Genomic DNA, 19,411 nt, shown 5'->3' on the forward strand with positions numbered 1-19,411 from the left:
TAAAATCTTTTTCAAGTTCTCTTTAAAAGATGAGGTAGGCCCAAGTATATTTACTGATATGGTATATATTTGGTCTCTGTTCTGCCACGTAGGTTAATGTTCTATGACTCTAGTCTTTCTCTGGGTGGCTTTTTTACTCATTCTTTCTTTGGGGTGTATCTTTTCATTTTTTAAGAAAGTTTGTATTTTTTTCTAATAATTACCTTTGTTCTAATATCTTTAATTTTTTTATTATTTAAAAAAAATGTTTTTTAACATTTATTTATTTTTGAGGCAGAGAGAGACAGAGCGTGAATGGGGGAGGGTCAGAGAGAGGGAGACACAGAATCTGAAACAGGCTCCAGGCTCTGATCAGCACAGAGCCCGATGCAGGGCTCAAACTCACGGACCATGAGATCATGACCTGAGCCAGTCAGCCACTTAACCAACTGAGCCACCCAGGCACCCCTGTGCTAATATCTTTATATGAAACCCTTAACTTCTCTTTTTCCCTTTCTCTCTCTTCATGCTCCCTTCCTTCCCCCATTTCTCTCTTTTTATTGTCTTTTGGTTAACTACAATGAGGAATACTGAAATTTTCTAGTAAATTCTCATTTCTCCTGTTACTCCCTTCCCCCTCCATATCTTATTTGAGGGGCTATCCTTTTACTCCCAATTAGCACCCAAGTGAATAGCATACTCCCAGTAAATATTTAGTTAATAAATGGGTTTATTTTACCTTTTAACATACTCCCCATTCCTTGCCTTGTTACCATTTTTCTTTTCTTTTTTTATTTTGGTATTTGCAATGTATCTATATTTTCAGATCATGCAGACATTCTGTATTATAAATGCCCCTTTAAAATAATAACTTAGGAACAATTCTAGAAGACAAATATGGTTTTAATGTTCTTCACTAGTCTCTTTGAATGTCTAAAATTTATCTTACAGATTCTTTAGATCAGCTAATGAGAACAATTCCCTGAATTATTTTACATTCTTAACACTTTGCAGCTGTTACACTTGGGGGTCAGTTTGACCAGATATAAAATCTTGGCTCATATTTTCCTTTCCTGAATATCTTTATATGTTTAGATATTGAATATTTGAAACATGTCTTAATATTCTTTTCCACCCTACAGAATTGCTTTTGAAAAATTTAGGGTTAAACTGACTTTTCCTTTTTTCCAAAGTCCCACAGTTTTTCTAGAACAGGGATCCTCAAATATGTTGGTTTCAGGAATTCTGTACAGTTTTCAAAATTATACAGGATCCCAAAGACCTTTGATTTATGTGGATTACATCTAATGATATTTACCTATTTAAATTGAGAAATTTTAAGTTATTTATAAATTCATTTATAATACCAATAATATACCTATTATTTATTAACAGAAATAATACTTATTAAGTGAAAATAATATATTTTCCTAAATAAAAAAAATAATGAGAATAATTATTTTACATTTTAGCCAGTCTCTTTGATGTCTGGCTTAATAGAAGATAGTTGGAGTCCCAGGGGTACCTGGGTGGCTCAGTCGGTTAAGCATCTGAGTTCAGCTCAGGTCATGATCTCACAGTTCATGGGTTCGAGCCCCACATCAGGTTCTGTGCTGACAGCTCAAAGTCTGGAGCCTACTTCAGATTCTGTATCTTCCTCTCTCTGTGCCCCTCCCCTGCTCGTGCTCTCTCTATCTTTCAAAAATAAATAAACATGAAAAAAAATTAAAAAAGAAGACAGTTGGATTCACATATTTAATTATTCAATCTTTTGAAATATGTTGTTTGGGTTAAAGTATTTGAAGAAAATATGGCCTCATAAATATGTAGATGAAAGTAAGAAGTATTTTTTAAGTTTATTTACTTATTTTCAGAGAGAGAGAGAGAGAGAAGCTGGGGAGTGGGGAGGGGAGAGAGAGAGAGAGAGAGAGCAAGAGAGAGAGAGAGAGAGAGAGAGAGAGAGTCTCAAGCAGGTCCACACTGTCAATGCAGATCCTGATATGGGGCTCAATTCCATGAACTGAGCCATAAGATCATGACCAAAGCCAAAATCAAGAGCCAGACACTAATCTGACTGAGCCACCCAAGCACCCCAAAAATGAGAAGTATTTTAAGTACATTTTCAGATAATTGTGGATATTCTTCTTTGATATTATACAAGATTTGACAAGTGACAGTTTCTTAAAATTTAGTTGCAGTGTGGAATTTAAAACCAAAGCAATGAACTTTTTGTTTTTGGCTACACTAAAATCCTTTTGTCTGTCTTACAGTTTGACTAAGTCTTTTCTCTAGCATTATGTACTGGTCATTTAGAAACTTTGGGTTCATTGAGTTATGCAGCCCTTCCAATTGTTGACACATCTCATCATACACTCTCATAACATCACATATTAATATCACTCTTGGTCTTATTGGGAAAGTCTTGTTGGAAAAGCTATGACTCACAGTAATATATACACTTTTTTTCTAAAACTTGTTCTAATTTTTCCTTGAAAGTTCAAATTTTATCCCTGCTAAAAAATAATGTTGATGCTTTTTTCATTTATTTTTTAGGAAATTTTCTGCCAAATACCCACATTTTAATAATCATAACTTTGTTTATACATTGTTATTTGCAATAAAAATGCAATAAAAACTAGTAAAAAGTCATTTGTAAAAAGTGACTAGTTTCAGATGGCAATTCAAATAATTGCACAGGTGTTTTTCCTCAAGTACTGCACAAGTGCTTTATATATACTTCCCATTTTCTCACGTAATAGAAAAAGGGTCAAGATTTAATAAAATTAATTTTTACTGCTTTATCAAGGAACTTTTTTTTCCTAAATATTTATTTATTGTTGAGAGAGTGTGAGAGAGAGAGCAAGCAGGGGAGGGGCAGAGAGAGGGAGACACAGAATCTGAAGCAGGCTCCAGGCTCTGAGCTGTCAGCACAGAGCCCAACGTGGGGCTGAATGCACAGACCATGATATCATGACCATGAGATCATGACCTGAGCCAAAGTCCGACGCTTAACTGACTAAGACACCCAGGCACCCCTATCAAGGAACTTCTTACATCAATCTTTTTTTCCAGCATCAGTATTGATGAAGAAAGGATTTTAATGCCACAGTTTTTATTCACGCTAAGAGGCCACCAGTTTTACTTTTTTTGATTGCTTTTGCAAGGCAATATAAACTATTCCCTTTTGCTTTTTGTTAGTGCAGATGTTAAAACACTGACATTTGTGTGTCTTTAGAGTGGGTTTTGAGGTTTCCCCAAGAACCTGCAGAGCACACGTTGTGAACTGCTATTGTCAGGTATGTCTTGGTGTGGCCATTAGGAGACTGTTTTACCAGGTGTGTAGTTTCAATATATAGTTTAAAGTTTTCTTTTTTTCTTTTTTTCTTTCTTTCTTTCTTTCTTTCTTTTTCTTTCTTTTTTTTTTTTTTTGTAACTTTCCTTAAATCAGTTCTGTTTCATTACTGTGGGTTTCTTCTTTTGTCATTATATATGTTTCACTCTCTTCCTCTACCTTCTGTATCGATCACTTGCTCTTGTATCTTTTTAATCTTTCTTCATTTCTTTTTTTTATAATTAATTCTTTTCAATCTTTTAATTTTCTTTTTTTTAAAATTTAAAGCTTATTTATTTATTTTTGAGAGACAGAGAAAGGGAGAGAGAGAATCCCAAGCATGCCCTTCACTGTCAGTATAGAGCCTGATGGAGGGTTGGGGGTTGATATCAGGAACTGTGAGATCATGACCTGAGCCAAAATCAAGAGTTGGATGCTTAACCGACTGAGCCACCCAGGCACCCCATCAATCTTTTAATTTTCTTAAACCATTAAAGCATTAGAACATCCAAATTACATGCTTTTATTGTAGGGACATATTCTGTTCTTAATTGCTTTTGTCCAATAAGTTTAAATGGGATTTAATTAAAAAAATTTTTTTTTCAGACTTCTTACAATGAAATGCATCCTCCTGGACTTAAAAAAAATTTTTTTTTTTTTTTAAAGAGAGAGCAGGGGAGAGGAGCAGAGGGGTAGAGAGAGAAAGACAGAGACAGAGACAGAGACAGAAAATCTCAAGCAGGTTCCACACTCAGCACAGAGTGCCACATAGGGCTTGATCCTATGACTCTGGGGTCATGACCTGAACTGAAATCAGGAGTTGGACACCCAACGGACTGAGTCACCCAGGTGCCCCCATCCTCCTGGACTTTTAAAAGAGTGTGGTCAACCAGCATACCTTTTCTAGTCCAAATACTCTAGAACTCTCTCCTCTGTGATTTTCATAAAATGACTTTCACTTTCTGCTTCCCTTCCCCAATTTTATATAAACATTATCTTTCTTTTGCCTTTCTAATTTGAATTTTGCTTTCAAGAATTTCTTCCCTGTAGCTTTGCTCTTGCAGAGCGTTTTGGTTTACTATTTTCAAGAGGTCCTTTAGCCCTGACTACTCTGGCACTATCAAATGGCATCATGGTTTTTCTTGCATTCACCCTTGAATTGGATCTGGTAAAACCTCCTCCTAGCTTTGGTTTTCATTCCAGTAGGGATGTGTTGTGACTTGAGGATGCTCCTTTTTTAGGAGTATCAAGATTATCATCTCCCCTATGGTTTCCCTCCTCACTGCTTTCTGCAGTAGTTACTGATACCATGTTATTATGATTTTACAACTGTTAAGAGCTGAGGATACTTTGCCACTGTGGGGAAGGAAGAATATTTCCTTTCTACTCTTCTAGGTTCTTTGCTGAGACCCCACTGTAATAAAGCTCTGATTAATAGAAGAAAAACAAACGTAAGCTTAATAACAGGCATACCTCCTGTATATATATGGGAGAGACCTAGGAAAACTGAGTAACTCTGTTTTGAGAGTTAAAGTGGTCTGTTTAAAGACACCACTTTAAATACCACCTCCAGCTAACGACAAAGATTTTGTTGGGGGTGAGGGTGGCCAGTTAGGGATAGTCACCAGGAAAAGCAGGTAATCCAGGGTAAGGTTGTTTTGCACATCTAAGTCATTTGTCTTCTCCGTCGATAAGTTTCTAGAAATTAAATCTTCCATCTCTTCCTGGTACAGACAGGGACAGGGAGATGCCCTTATGAAAGGAGATTTCCCTAATAAATGTATATGTCTCTTACAAAAGCCAACGTCTCAGTTTTCAGAACTTCGCCTGTTATCTGCTGTTTCTTAAAAATAATCAACCTAGGGGCGCCTGGGTGGCGCAGTCGGTTAAGCGTCCGACTTCAGCCAGGTCACGATCTCGCGGTCCGTGAGTTCGAGCCCCGCGTCGGGCTCTGGGCTGATGGCTCAGAGCCTGGAGCCTGTTTTCAATTCTGTGTCTCCCTCTCTCTCTGCCCCTCCCCCGTTCATGCTCTGTCTCTCTCTGTCCCAAAAATAAATAAACGTTGAAAAAAAAAATAATCAGCCTAAAAAATCTTTATGCCAAAGAGTCATATTTTAGGGTATCATAGTTTTCACTTTGTTCCCTTTCACCACCTAGTTCTGTTGTAGATGTTTTACTTGATTCTTTGGTTTTTTTATCCTAATGGTTTTGTGTAGAACAAGCCCTTCTCTTGTGGCAGAAATTGGAAACAAGAGATGCCAGATCAAAGTATGTAATGATATTTAAGTTATATTTGCTTCTGTCCCATTGGATATCACGCCATATGGCCAAACACAAACATTGTGAAGCAGGGAAGGATACTTCCTCCTACCACCGAGAAGGTCTTATTTGTGAATAATAATGTAATCCACTATAGTCCTGTTAGAATATGGTTAAATTCTTGCTTCTATGCTCCCTCTGAGAGGGAGTTGAGCATAATACAATAACCACATGGAGAGGAAGAAGAAGGAAATCGAGGATAAGGTGCAGAAAGTTTTAAAAACTGGGCGATTTGAGAAAAAGAATTTTAACTTTTTTTGATCAATGTTCAGTTCCAGGAATGAACCGATGTGAAACAGATTAATATGGAAATGCTTCTGAAGGGGAGCAGATTTTGCCACCCCAAAATATGTCTTTTTGGCGCAAGGATTATTTTGAGTTAAAGGCAATCAAAACCCAGCAGATTCAGGAAAAGCGCTTTACCTCCCCCTCAACTGCCTAAATTTACATAAGAAAGGGGGCCTGTATCAGGAAGTGAGCTATTATCAGAGATACCTTTTTACATAAGAAACTTATCTGCAAAACAGTGTAACCTTTGTTTTCTACATCTCTCCTACATTCCGGTGAATGGCCTTTCTTCCTGTCCCCAGACCCCTGTCAGTCTCTTTCCTCAGCTTCGGATGTTATATAAGCCCCAATTACCTGTCTGCCTTTTGGGTCTCATATTTTACAGGGAAGGGATCCCATATGCACAAAATTTGTTAGTTTTTCTCCTGTTAATCTGTCTTAGGACAATTTCATTACTAGACCAGCCAAAAGAACATAGAAGGGAAGAAGGGAAAATTTTTCCATTCCTTCACTTCCCATTTCAAAGGTTCAGAAATTCAAAATGTCCTTCCCATGATTTAGCAAACAAAGAAAGATAATGCCCCTTCGTCAGAAAATAATTAAGAGTTAAAATCTAGTGTGGTAAGATTGCCAGGTGGTACTGTGGCACTCTGATAGGCACGAGGCCCAGAACTAGGCCCTTTGGGGCAAAAGGTTGGTTAGTTTAGCTTTCACAAAAGGGCATGAAGGGGAGCAGTATATGCCACTTTGGCAGAAGGATTACTTTGGACTGGTTATTTTGAGAAACTGCAGAGGAAGTTCTAAAAATCAAGTATAGAAGTTGCCCTTTTGTAAGGGACATTTACAATTATGAGGGAAATCTCCATTTTAAGGGTGTTGCCTTCTCTGTAACCAGAAAGGAGAGGATAGCCAAATCACTAGAAATTTATCAGTGGAGATAGCAGCAACTTAAATCCGCAAAACAACCTCACATTGTTTACTATACCTGCCCTCTGCACCCCAGCAGAGCCTTCTATAACCCTCTTTTGTCTTTAACAATGGATGGTATTTAAGGTAGCTGCTTGGGCCATCTCGAGAAGTTACTGAGTTTTCCAGGATCTCTCCCATGTATACAGGAAGTATACATTCCGGGATCTCTCCCATGTATACAGGAAGTATACATTCCGGGATCTCTCCCATGTATACAGGAAGTATACATATTATTAAATTTCTGTTTGTTTTTCTCTCATTCATCTGTCTTTTAATGTAGGGGGTTTTAGTCAAGAACGTTGAAAAACAGAGGGAAATTGTTTTTCTTCCCTTAGAGGCATAAAACAAGACCTCAGAGCCATCAAGAAAGAAAGAACTGAAACCCTTAATAAACACATCTGAGAAAGCTGGCTGAGCTATCTTCAGGAAAGAGGAGTACAAAAATTCCCATCTACCACCCTAGAGAGCATGAAACTTATTTTTCCTGATACTTTGGATAGGGAAAAGGAAGTATTCTATAAAAAAGGAAAAACTCCCAAGTCAGCACTGAACAAGGGATTGTCTCTGAATTTATAATACACAAGTGGTAAAGAAATCTCTAAACTGAGTTAACATAAAACTGATCCTAGCTTGGTTATGTCCATAAGGCCCAAAGCAGTAGCAAACAGACACCCTCTTTAGGGGAACATTTCTAGCAGCAACATTATGCAGGATTCTTAGGGAAAAAATTCCTTGCAGAAGAAGAGCTTGCTCTCTCTCTTTCTCTCTCTCTTTCCTCACCCCATCTCTTTCTCTCATATACTCACATATCATACACACAAATACTATAAAACCATACAATGATACAATTCAAGTTGAACCTCCGTCTAGAGACATTATAAGGAGGATGATTCCCCATGGACTTGAGATTATGAAAACAATGAAAAGGATGATTAAAAAAAAAAGTACAGTTGTTCCTTATCTGAAAATTCTGAAAAGCAGATATTCTGAAGAAGAACCATAACTGGAACATTATTTTTCCACTATTTCAAATGAGGAAAATGACAATGTGCTACATGTTACTCCTAAGCTCCCAGTTCCTTAAAATGTAACTGAGGCACTGTAAAATTTTTACATGTAAGTAAAAAATGAACGAAAAACAAACAGACAAACAAGGAAAAAACTATCACGTTAGCATGTAAAATGCTTAAAACATTGATTATTAATAGCTGCTCTGCATGCAGTAAAGAAGTTTGCATGCTGCACTGTAAGCATGGTACTTGGACTTTCATCTCATGCAGCAAACTAAGAGCAATGAATAAATCCGTTAGAAAAAATGCAGACATGCTTTATAATAAAGACCAAGGCATGTTCCAATAATTAATTGGCATTACTCAACAACAAGAGTAAAAAACCTGAACTTGAATCGTGGAGGAAGGAAGGGAAACTCATTGAAATCATCACTGTTCGCAATTAGTTGCAAAAGTTAATCGTGTAGGCAACATTGGTGATAAAGGAATAATTTCAGGGAAGCTATCCAGTTTTGAGGAATAGTTAGAATTCTCCACCATTTTGGTGCTGCTGTGGAGACTCCTGAACAAGAAGACTTTGAAAAATCTTCATGAAAAGTGAAGGGATTGATGCTTTAGGATAACATCTCTTATTAATTAGAGCTCCGCTTACATGCCCGTTTTTTATGTTGGTAAACAAATGGCTTCTCTTAATGCCAGCTGTATTGAAGATACACAACCCTTTTACTGACACGAAGCATGACTTTTAAAAAGGAGATTTCTGTGGAGGTGTGTCCATATGTTTGAAATGACTAAATAGATAAAAGGAATATAACTCATGAGTAAGGAACACAGCAGCCAGAAAGGAAAGAAAGAAAGAAAGAAAGAAAGAAAGAAAGAAAGAAAGAAAGAAAAGAAAGAAAGAAAGAAAATGAAAGAAAAACTCAAATGATAAAAGTATTTAAAGAAAGGATAGAATTAGAAGATTTAAGAGAGAACTTCTGAAAGGGGAGAATTGAGACAATTAAGAAAACAATACTCAAAGATGTAGTGGCTAACAATTTTTCAGAATTAATAAATGATGTGAACCACCAGTTTGGAAATGCCCAATAAGCACCAGTTCTGTGTCTAGTCCCCACAGACATGTTGTTTTCCCACAGCAAAACATCAAAGGGAAACTGAAAAAACTTGAAATCTTTCAAAGATAAAGACAATTAACCTACAAAAGAACAATCATTAGACTAACAAACTTTACACAGTAGAAATCAGATAATAATGTCTTGAAAGGTTTGAAAGAAAACAAATTACCAATTTAGAATTCTATACCAGCTAAACAAAAATTCAGAGTGACGGGTGAACTAGTGTTTCTGCAAGACTAAAGAAGCAGCTACTTTATGAATAAGGAAACTAAGCTTAGAAACAAAAAAGTGGTGAAAAGGGAATTTGGTAAACATTTAAGTAATTTTAAATAAGAATTATTTATACAAACTGATAATAGTTTTTAAATTTTTTCTTAATTTTTTTAAAAGTAGGCTTTTAAAGTAGGCTCCATGCCAGGCATGGAGCCCAACACAGGGCTTGGGCTCAAGACACTGAAATCAAGACCTGAGCCTAGATTAAGAGTCAGATGTTTAACTGACTCAGTCAAGGTGCCCCAAACTAATAATAGTTATAATAGTTATAATAATTATAATAATAGTTATAATAACAGTTATAAAGTCAGAAGTTTAATGGTAGGATGGGACTAAGTTATGTGACCGAAAGATGGAAAGGTAGTCAATGGAGTTAAAGGAGTATTTCTAAAATTCTTTTACTTTGGGTGAGAAAATATATCCTGATTAATTTTAGACTTTGTTAAGCGTGCGTGCTAAAAACTAAAGACTTTATTGGAAGAATAGAAATGACAATATAACTTTCACATGAGCGGAAGGGGAAAGAGGAGATTATGGCAACCTAACAGAAAAAAACAAGTAAAGAAAAACATTGTTAAATAGAAGGAGTAAATGAAAACAGTAGCAATCCATCCAAATATATTAACAATTAGAACAGAAATAAAACACTTTATCAGTTATTATGCAAAGATTTTCAGATTGGGTTAAAACAGAAATAAAACAAAATCAGGTTATATGCTATTTGCAAAAGACATGCCTACAATATAAGAACAAATAAAGTTTGAAATAAAATGAAAATCGAATGCCAGATAAATATTAAATTGAATAAAGTTGATTTAACTATATTAATAAGATGAAATAGACTTTAAGGCAAAAATCATTATTGAAGATAAAGAAAGCCATGGTCACAGAAGGAACAACTTACCAACATTCAAGAATCCTGAATCTGTGTGTACCTAAATGAGTATCAGAATAAAAATAAAAATCTGGCAGAGTCACAAGATGAAATAAACAAATTCACAATCACAGTGGAGAAATGAAAATAGAAAACCCTTAAAATTAACAGATAATAGAGGCAAAAAATTAACAAGAAAATTGAAGAGTTCACATAACTAACTAACATATTTGATGGATGTCTGTTGGAAACCTTATGCCCAATAATTAAAGAGTGTGTGTGGGTGACAAAGTAAAACTCAACAAAGATTGAAAACCTGAGTTTAAGCTGATCACATTTTTTGATCATAATAAAATAACTTTAGAAATCAACATGAAAATAATAAACACACCCCTGATATTCTATGGGAAAATCAGAAAATTCCTTTTTGAATCAGAGAAAAAACTATAATAGAACTTATATCCTATTTGGATCTAAACAAAAATGAAAAAAAAAAAAAACTCTGAGTAGAGATGAATGGAATGTAACTAAAGTTACAAGGAAACCTTCATAAATGCAAAGATTAGAAAGGAAGAAAGACTGAGAAATTAGTGATATGTGCATCCAACTCAAGAAGTTAGAAAATGAACAATGTAGCAAACACAAATGATAAGAAAATAGTAATGTTAAGAGAATAAATTGATTATACAAAAACAACCAGATACCGATTTCCCCTGCTATCTGAAAGTGGAATATTCCTAAGACTCTTAGCAAGCAGTGCCTTAAGTGAAGAAGCAATTACCATTAATACCTGTGGAAACATTCCCAGACCCCCAAAATAACCTCTCTTAGATGTTTCTGATTCTTTAGGACACATCTTGCTAACATGCACAAAACAATGACAGAGCACAAATGCTCACGCACACAAATCAAAGCTCTGGTGGCCTGATGCTGATGCAGTTCCTGGGCAGGAGGTTGGTGGCACCACTGTCCCTGCTACAGGTACAATGTGTCACACTGCCTTTGTAAAGGCTACTGAGAAACAAGTGTGGAGGCTATTTTTGCTTTTGGTCTTTAGTGTGAAAGTGAAAATCCTGTTCAGATTTCTTTAGGTTACTGAAAACAGATACTAATGTAGGTCTTTCAAAAAAATGAAGTGGTGTTAATGACCTTTTGGAAACTGATGGATATCTGTAAACAAAATTAAGTTCTTTGAAAAGATTAATAAAATAAGACAATCTCTGGCAAGTCTTCATAATTCCAATATTTTCCATTTGTTCCCCTAACCAGTTAACAACTATTCATAATTTAAGCACCAATCAACTTAAAAAAATATTTATTTTTTGGGAAAGCACAAGTGGAGGAGGGATAGAGAGTGGGAGACAGAGGATCCGAAGCAAGCTCTGCGTTGACTGCAGTGAGCCTGATGTGAGGCTCAAACTCACCATCCACTAGATCATGACCTGAGCCAAAGTTGGTCACTCAACCTACTGAGCCACCCAGGTGTCCCAACAACGAGTCAACTTTTAAAAATATATTAAATTCTCTGTTCAAATAACTAGGGTCATTTTAATCTCCTCTTAGGATATTGACTTATTTATACTATAAATTTAGCGAAAACAGGTAAACACGAATCTTGTATGTAGAGAATGATTACAGTTTTTACTATGACACAGTAGTCAATATAAAAAAATTAATGGTGTTCGGCAACTAGAATGCAACTATGAATGTTTAATAATTAAAAAAAATTATCATGTGATATGTAAAATTTATAATGAGACATTTATTTTTTCTAATGAAGAATCTTTGGATGAACTAATCTGATCATCTAAAGAGAATCATATTTTTCCAAGCCTTGAATGACTGCCAACCTTCAGAAGATTGTATTGAGATTTTCAGATAATTTATTTGACGGGTATGCTTCTGTGTGTGAGTACTGCTCAACAAATTCACAAATTGTATAAATCTATTAAATCAAGAAGGGGCAAAGGGAGGAAAAGGCAATATAAGATTACAACAATGGGAGAAAGTGTTGAAGAATGATAATCACTATCTCAAACAAATACTAAAATAAAGCGATCTTTGGGGTGCCTGGGTGGCTCATCTGACTCTTGATTTCAGCTCAGGTCATGATCTCACCGTTCCTGAGCCCCAGCCCTGAGTCATGCTCTGAGGGGACAGCATGGAACCTGCTTAGGATTCTCTCTCTCCCCCTCTCTCTGTCCCTCTCCCGCTCACATGCTTACATGCTCTCTCTCCCTCTAAAAAATAATAATAAACATAAATAAAATAAAATTAAATTAAATTAAATTAAATCAAATTAAATTAAAAAGGGACCTTTGCAGAGGTGGTAAGGCTATTTGAACATGAGAAGTGATGTGAGAAGAAACTTGCTCTTTTCTCTACAGTTGCAATTGTGAGGCAGAGGAGGAGTAGCAAGAACATGGTTCTGGAATTAGGTTCTATCACGTATAAGATGCATGGCCTTGAGAAAATCGCTTGACTCCATGAGCCTGACATGTTTTAACATATAAAATGGACCTTTGAATAATAAGTACAAAATCTATTAAAATGTGAAAATTAAAAAAGATAATGTAAATGACCAAACACTTAGCAATAGGTGCTAAATAAATACTAGTGCACTCTACCCTTTCTTTGTGTTCTTATAACAATTTCTACTTACTTAATGAAGGTCACCTAATTCACTAATACACTGACATTTGCTGTATTAAGTCTAATTATAGTTGTGAATGCTGTTAGTATAAATAACAGAAGTTATTCCATAGTATTTATGTTAATATAATGATAAGAAATAAATGGCTATCTGGTAGAATTTTTTTAAAAAAGTGTTTATTCTTGATTAATTGCTACATATGGTTTTATGACTGCTACTTTTATAGCTGTTCCAGTAGAAAGTTCTTTCATTTCAATATGCAATTTTAGATTTTAAGAACATAAGATAATCAGGAACACTTCCATCGCTGTGATTTTCACGTTTTCTCTGGGAACCATGGAAAGAATCAGAGATGTTTGTTTTAATGAGAAACCCAGAACACCCTAAGATAAGGCTTTTTCTCTCACAGTGAACTTATTGACTGCATTTTCTATCCGAGTTGTTACTCTTATATTGTCATTCTCAATCTTAGATTTCTAAACAGTTCTTTAGTGGTGCCAAGTTTCTTCATAACTGTGTTAATCATCATTTTTATGAGCATTATTTCATTTCCCTACCTTCTAAGAGCAGTGTTGAGTTTTCACTTTATTTAACTAAATTATAGGCTAAGACTCTGTAATACTTCAGACTATCAAAAGAATCCTAGGATTAAAAAGTAAAAAGGAATTATACACCCAGCTTGAAAAGAACCAATGTTTACTAACTAGTTTATATTTGCAATGAAATGCTGCATTGGAAAATCAAAGTAACTCTAGGAACGACAAAGGGCTAATATCAGAATGTTTTTTATGTCACATTGAATTAAGGCTTTATAGTTTCAGATTATTGGGTGATGTTCTTGGTGTTGACTATTTGAACTTAAAAAAAAAAAAGATGTCTGAGTAGTGCTGATGATTCTACAAACTACACTGTTGGTTTGCTGTTGGGTGTCTGCTAGGCACCACCAACCAGGGCTGCTGGTGGGACACTGCAAGGCTCAGGGAGGAAGAAGGAGATATGAAAAACAGTAGAAAGTAGTAAGGCAGGCTGTAAAATGAAGGATACATGCCGCAATTAAAGGTCTTAATTTTTTCTTTTTATTTTGTACAAGGGCTTATGTGGTCCAATACCTCAAATCTGTGTAATCCTCCTTAAGGGAAAGAGCTGTGGTTTAGGCATCCTAAACCCCTGCTGTGGGTGAGCTCTTTTAAAGCTGACAATGAATGAGGAGATGAGAGGACATCCTTATTGTTCAGAAAGGGAGAAGAGCATCAGAGGGCAGCCATTCAAAGGCAATCAGCAGCAACACGGGCCACAGATTGAGGTCAATGGAATGGAGGGATGGCAAAAACAATTGGAGCTAGAACTGTAGAGATTGAGGTCAATGGAATGGAGGGATGGCAAAAACAATTGGAGCTAGAACTGTAGAGATACCCCCTCGCAGCTTTAATTATGTAGAAGAATCATGTCCTTCTGGTCCTCCACCCACCCTCCAATCCCTCCCAAAACATGAAGAGAAAAATTAGGATGATTCTAGGAAAATATTAGGCTTTCCTTTAATCATATATAAAATTTCTCAGAGCACTAAGAATCCAGATATTGTCAATATGACAAGTTGAACTCATCAATGGGTGAGGATCCCTAATTTGTAAGCAGTTTTTGTTTAAAATAAAATGAATGCCATAATATTAACAAAAGTATAATCCTACCATCCAGTTAATGAATATTTATTGAAGATGTTAAATTTCTTACAAGCCTAGTTGTTATTTTACTAAACATGATGAAAAAAAAAACAAGAAAAACCTCCAGCAAATTTACAAATGACACAATAAAAGGGACCTATGTACATAAGCAATAATCTTGGTGTATTCAATTTCTACTGAAAATTATTAAGACCCCTGTTAGGAATGGTTGATGATATATGGTTTGTAAAAAAAAGAAAAAAGTAGTTGAAATCAATAATCAATAGACTGAATATACATATGAAGACAATATGCCAATCACCATCAGGAAATACTTCTTGAAGTTAGGGTTAATGGATCTTTTTTCTGCTGAGAACACATGTAGTTAAGATCTCTGAATAAAATTTTACATAAAAGGACCATATATAATTTTTTAAATAAAAATTCTAAGTCTTAATTTTACAACCCAAATTTTAATCATCATTTTATTAATTTGTAATATGTAATGGGGTGTGGAAGCTATTGGGTTATAATCCATTGAAATCATACAGTATAAAGGAGATTTTGGGGCTATTCTTCTATTCAATTGTTTTAATGTGTAACTCAAAGGGAGATTGATGTGGTTAAGGGGCAACCAATGAACCTGCCAAACTTGTTGTAGGAAGGAGCTGGAGATTTGGGAGGGCAGAATATGAGAGCATTTAGAAATGAAAGAGAGACTGAGAGAAAAAAAAATACTAGAAGGTCATGCTGGAGAATAAATGCTGTACAGAAATATCTTGGTGAAGAAAAATTGGCAAATGTTAACTTTAAATATTTTATTTTCTTTTGTGGGATTGGAATGAGTGAAGAAAGTAAATATTTTTTGATATTTTATTGTTTTTGAAGTGACATTTAAGTTTTGGAGTATTTGTAATATTCTGAATAAATTCAGTTTTAAACACTTAACCTTTTAGGATAAGTATAGATGATTATTATTTTGCAAAATATTTTTATGATGCATTGTAACTTTAATATACAGATTGGATTTAATTTTTTTCTCTTTAGCAACACAATCATCTCAGCATATCAACCATTGGGAATATTATTTCCCTCTCCAGTTTTCAGTTGCAAATTTCATTATAGCATGATATGGTTACCATCTGGTGTTTCTTATATAACATTATACTTAGGCTTTTCAGCTTTGAAATAATAATATTTCAAAGTAAATGGAAATCCTTTCTGAGAATGTGGTTTCCTGTAAGTAACACATTTATAAAACATAAAATGTAGTTTGAGTTTAGGCATATTACACATATTGGAAATATGCAGATGGAGTAATCATATGACGTTAGAAATCCTATTGGATTTTAATAGTTTATTATGCAACTTATCAAGTCCTCCAGATTAGCATTTTTGCTTAATATTACATTATCATTTCAGTTGTCTTAAAGCCTTGAAAGCTCTATAATCTTTTTTCGATAAATAGATTAAAATTTGTCAGCTTCCATAAGGATTTCTTAAGCATCTCTGCTGAATCATTACTTTGTAATTATGTAGAGTAAGTTTTCTGAATGAATAAGCATGTGAGTTTGCCCTTCCTTCCTTCTGCAAAGTGGAGGAAATGGAATAGATTTGAAAGGAAAGAGAAAAGTGATTACGTGAAAGTTAGATAAGGAATACATTTGAAAAATAAAGATGAGAGGCATAGAAAGAAAGAGCAGCCGCACTTCTTCATCTGAGGTGGGCACAAAACAAGATACAAGAATAGGGGAAAGGTAACTAAGTTTTTAATGGAGGAAAAACGTATATCAAATGGCTTCCATTGTCCCAGTTGAGCAGCAGGTGAACTAATTTGCTGGAAGTAGGGCAGACAGAGGAGGGAGAGGGCTGATGCAGGAGGAAAGTGGTAGCTGCTGTGTTTTATGTGGTGAGAAATGGGGTAAGGAGCCAACTAGTGATGAGTAAAATAATTCGTCGTGCTGCAGTGAAGGCCCAGCTGAGGTTGGAAACCATAAATTTGTACTGTAGCCAATCACCATGGTAATATAAAGTCTCTCCTAAATGTAGTTCCCAAAGCAGAAAGAGTGGAAATGGAGGCAGAGTCTAGGTCCGAAGAAGAATATTGTGATATATTTTCAACAGTTACTTGAGCAAATAATATTGAATCTGAGAAACTAACTATAAAAATATTAAGTATTATGGGTATTATAAAATAATGTACACAAATCTTGGGTTTGAGCTCTGACTCATTAAATTCCTGGAAGACCTTGGGAAAACCATCTAGTCACTTAACATTTTCCTCACACATAAAATGGGAATATTTACCTTCTGGATTTCTTAGGAGGCTAAAATGAGAAAATTTATTAAAGTGGCTTATATCTCTACAGGTATAATTTTACTATAAGATATTATTTTTCTTTGACAGGAGGTGGAAATTCATTTCATGGAAGGCTTTAGTTTTGCCTTGTTTGTTGCCCTTTGTTAATGTACTTTTTTACCTGCATCTGTAGATAACATTTTTCTACCAGTTATTTTATTTCTCATAGCTACATTTGTCTCCTGTTTTTTTTTTTTTTATTATATTAAGCTCTTTTGGGTCTTTGTCCTAACAGACCACCAAGAATATTTCATGCCCTTTTTGCAGCTTGAATTCCAGTTTGCTATGATTTTTTTTTTCCTATGGAAACCCTAATTCTACTCTGTTGATATCCTTTCTCTTAACTGCCTAGTAAAATTAGCATTATATGGAGGCTTTAGTTCTTAACCTGATTGATCCAAAGATAAAATATTCTACTGATTGTCTAATTTCTTGTATCCCGGTCTTAGAGCTAGCGCTTTACCACATGTCTTTAAGAATTGCTTACTTTTTGAACAATTTTCTTAACTTATATCCATTTATATGTGACATCTGTTGGTGCCATTAGTTTTAAAACATAGTCTTTAAGCAAGATGTGACCATTCAACTCTTTTTTGCAAGGTGTGAGTAAAATCCTGACATGAATGAGTTTGTTTTCTTATTTAAATATTCCTTTAGTGTTTGCTATTTTTCATTTTTCATGATCCTATGAACAAGTCGGCATTTGTAGTTTTCAAGTGAAAATAGCAGGCAGACTGAGTAGCTGAGCTGTAAATTGAGAGAGAAAATGGCTTCATTTGATTGGAGTGACAGTTTTCAGTTCATTCAAGGGGGGCATGCTGCATAAAGAAAGAGGCTTTGCAGACAGTTTCTCACCAAAAATAGTCTGGCACATTTCTGATAATTAGAATAAAGGAATTCTAAGGAAGGTGACATAATACCTAATAAGATGGTTGAGATGTTACACAGAGATAACAGTGAAATGGCTCTGAAAGAACTAAATAAGAAAGAAGATTACATTTTTCTTTAAGTATGAATCTGAATCTGCACATAACAGGTATGATTAGCTACTTATGAGAGTCAACAATAAGACTACATTTTTAGCTAAAGAGTCTAGTTACGCTGCGAAATCTAATTCCAAAGACCTGGCTATAATCTCATAGAAGTAGAAGTGGCAGTGTGATTGTGGCTTAGCAGCAGTAATCATTTGCCTATGCCTTGTAAAGGACAGCCAAGGTTATAAGACATACCCACATCCAAAGGCACTTTGTTTATCCAGCACTGATTTAGCCAACATGAATATGTTTCTGGAGAGGTGTGCTGTATTTTAGGTAGGGCAGATTAGTCAGGCTTTTCCATGATTTATAGGACATAGTCTTGAGATTATTTGTCAACCTATGTTCTAATTCTAGGATCATCATGACACAGTCTGAGGAAAAACACACTTTTCTAGGTCAAGGAAAAGATATCCTGAATATGTTAAGGATATATTCAGGCTGTAGGGTCCCACAGCCTGAGTTTAAATCTTGAGTTTAAATCTCATCTCACCAACTTTGGGTAAGTTACTTAACTCCCCCAACTTTGGATTCCTCTTCTGTAATTGTTATTATGGGACCACTGACAGTTTAAAAACATTTCAAAGTATTATATCATCTTCATAATGCCTAGAACATAAAGTGTGCAATAAACGTTAAATTTGGGTACTCATCTTGATCCTGAGATTCCAAGTTCAATGCTGGAAGCCTACTGAGATGGCTCTCGCTGGACTCTCCTTAATCCCTGAGATGAAATCTGACAAATGAAGACGATTTAGTCATCATAGAAGAGCCTCAGGACTCATGAACTTGCCTAGCCAGCCACAATTATGCAGTCATGGTCAGGATTTAGGTGTGCTTTCAAGACTTGAGCAAAGTTGAAGGCGAGAAGTCCTATTAACATTATTATTTTATACCTAGGTCCTGCTGCAAACATGCCCCACAGTTTCTAGCTTTGGAATTCAATGATCTATGAACACTAACCTCATTGGAAATCTTTGATTAGATTTTCCCATTAATATACTCATCAAATTCTAAAATAAGGCTTCCTTCCTTTCTTTCTGAAGTTGTTTCCATTGCAGTACCACTTGACATACCTTGGTCTTTTCTCAGGTAGCCCTTTCCTTCTGCCCTTCTCAAATGTTCTTGTAAGAATGGAACTAATGTCAAAGAATTTGCTCTTAAGTATTCTTTCTGAGGGATTAATACATTTGGAAGTTGTCAATAAAAGTCATAAACTGAGGGAATAATTTAAAGCCAGTTAAATTATCATCATCAGTTCATTGCTACTATATGATTCTCCTTTCTTTTCCTATGACAAGTATGGAGTTATCCATTTTTCATTGGTAAAAGTGTAATTATTATTCAACTGTTTCAGTAACTCTGATATTTTAGCTTTTTCAAAATTGCTATTAGTGATGTGTAATTGCATGTATTCTTTAATTGGTATGACACAAAGTGGGCCTCCTAAGAGCTATATGTTTCTTATTTATTCTTTTTTTTTTTCAACGTTTTTTATTTATTTTTGGGACAGAGAGAGACAGAGCATGAACGGGGGAGGGGC

Source organism: Felis catus, chromosome F2 (assembly GCF_018350175.1).
Source record: "Felis catus isolate Fca126 chromosome F2, F.catus_Fca126_mat1.0, whole genome shotgun sequence".
Classification (NCBI taxonomy): Eukaryota; Metazoa; Chordata; class Mammalia; order Carnivora; family Felidae; genus Felis; species Felis catus.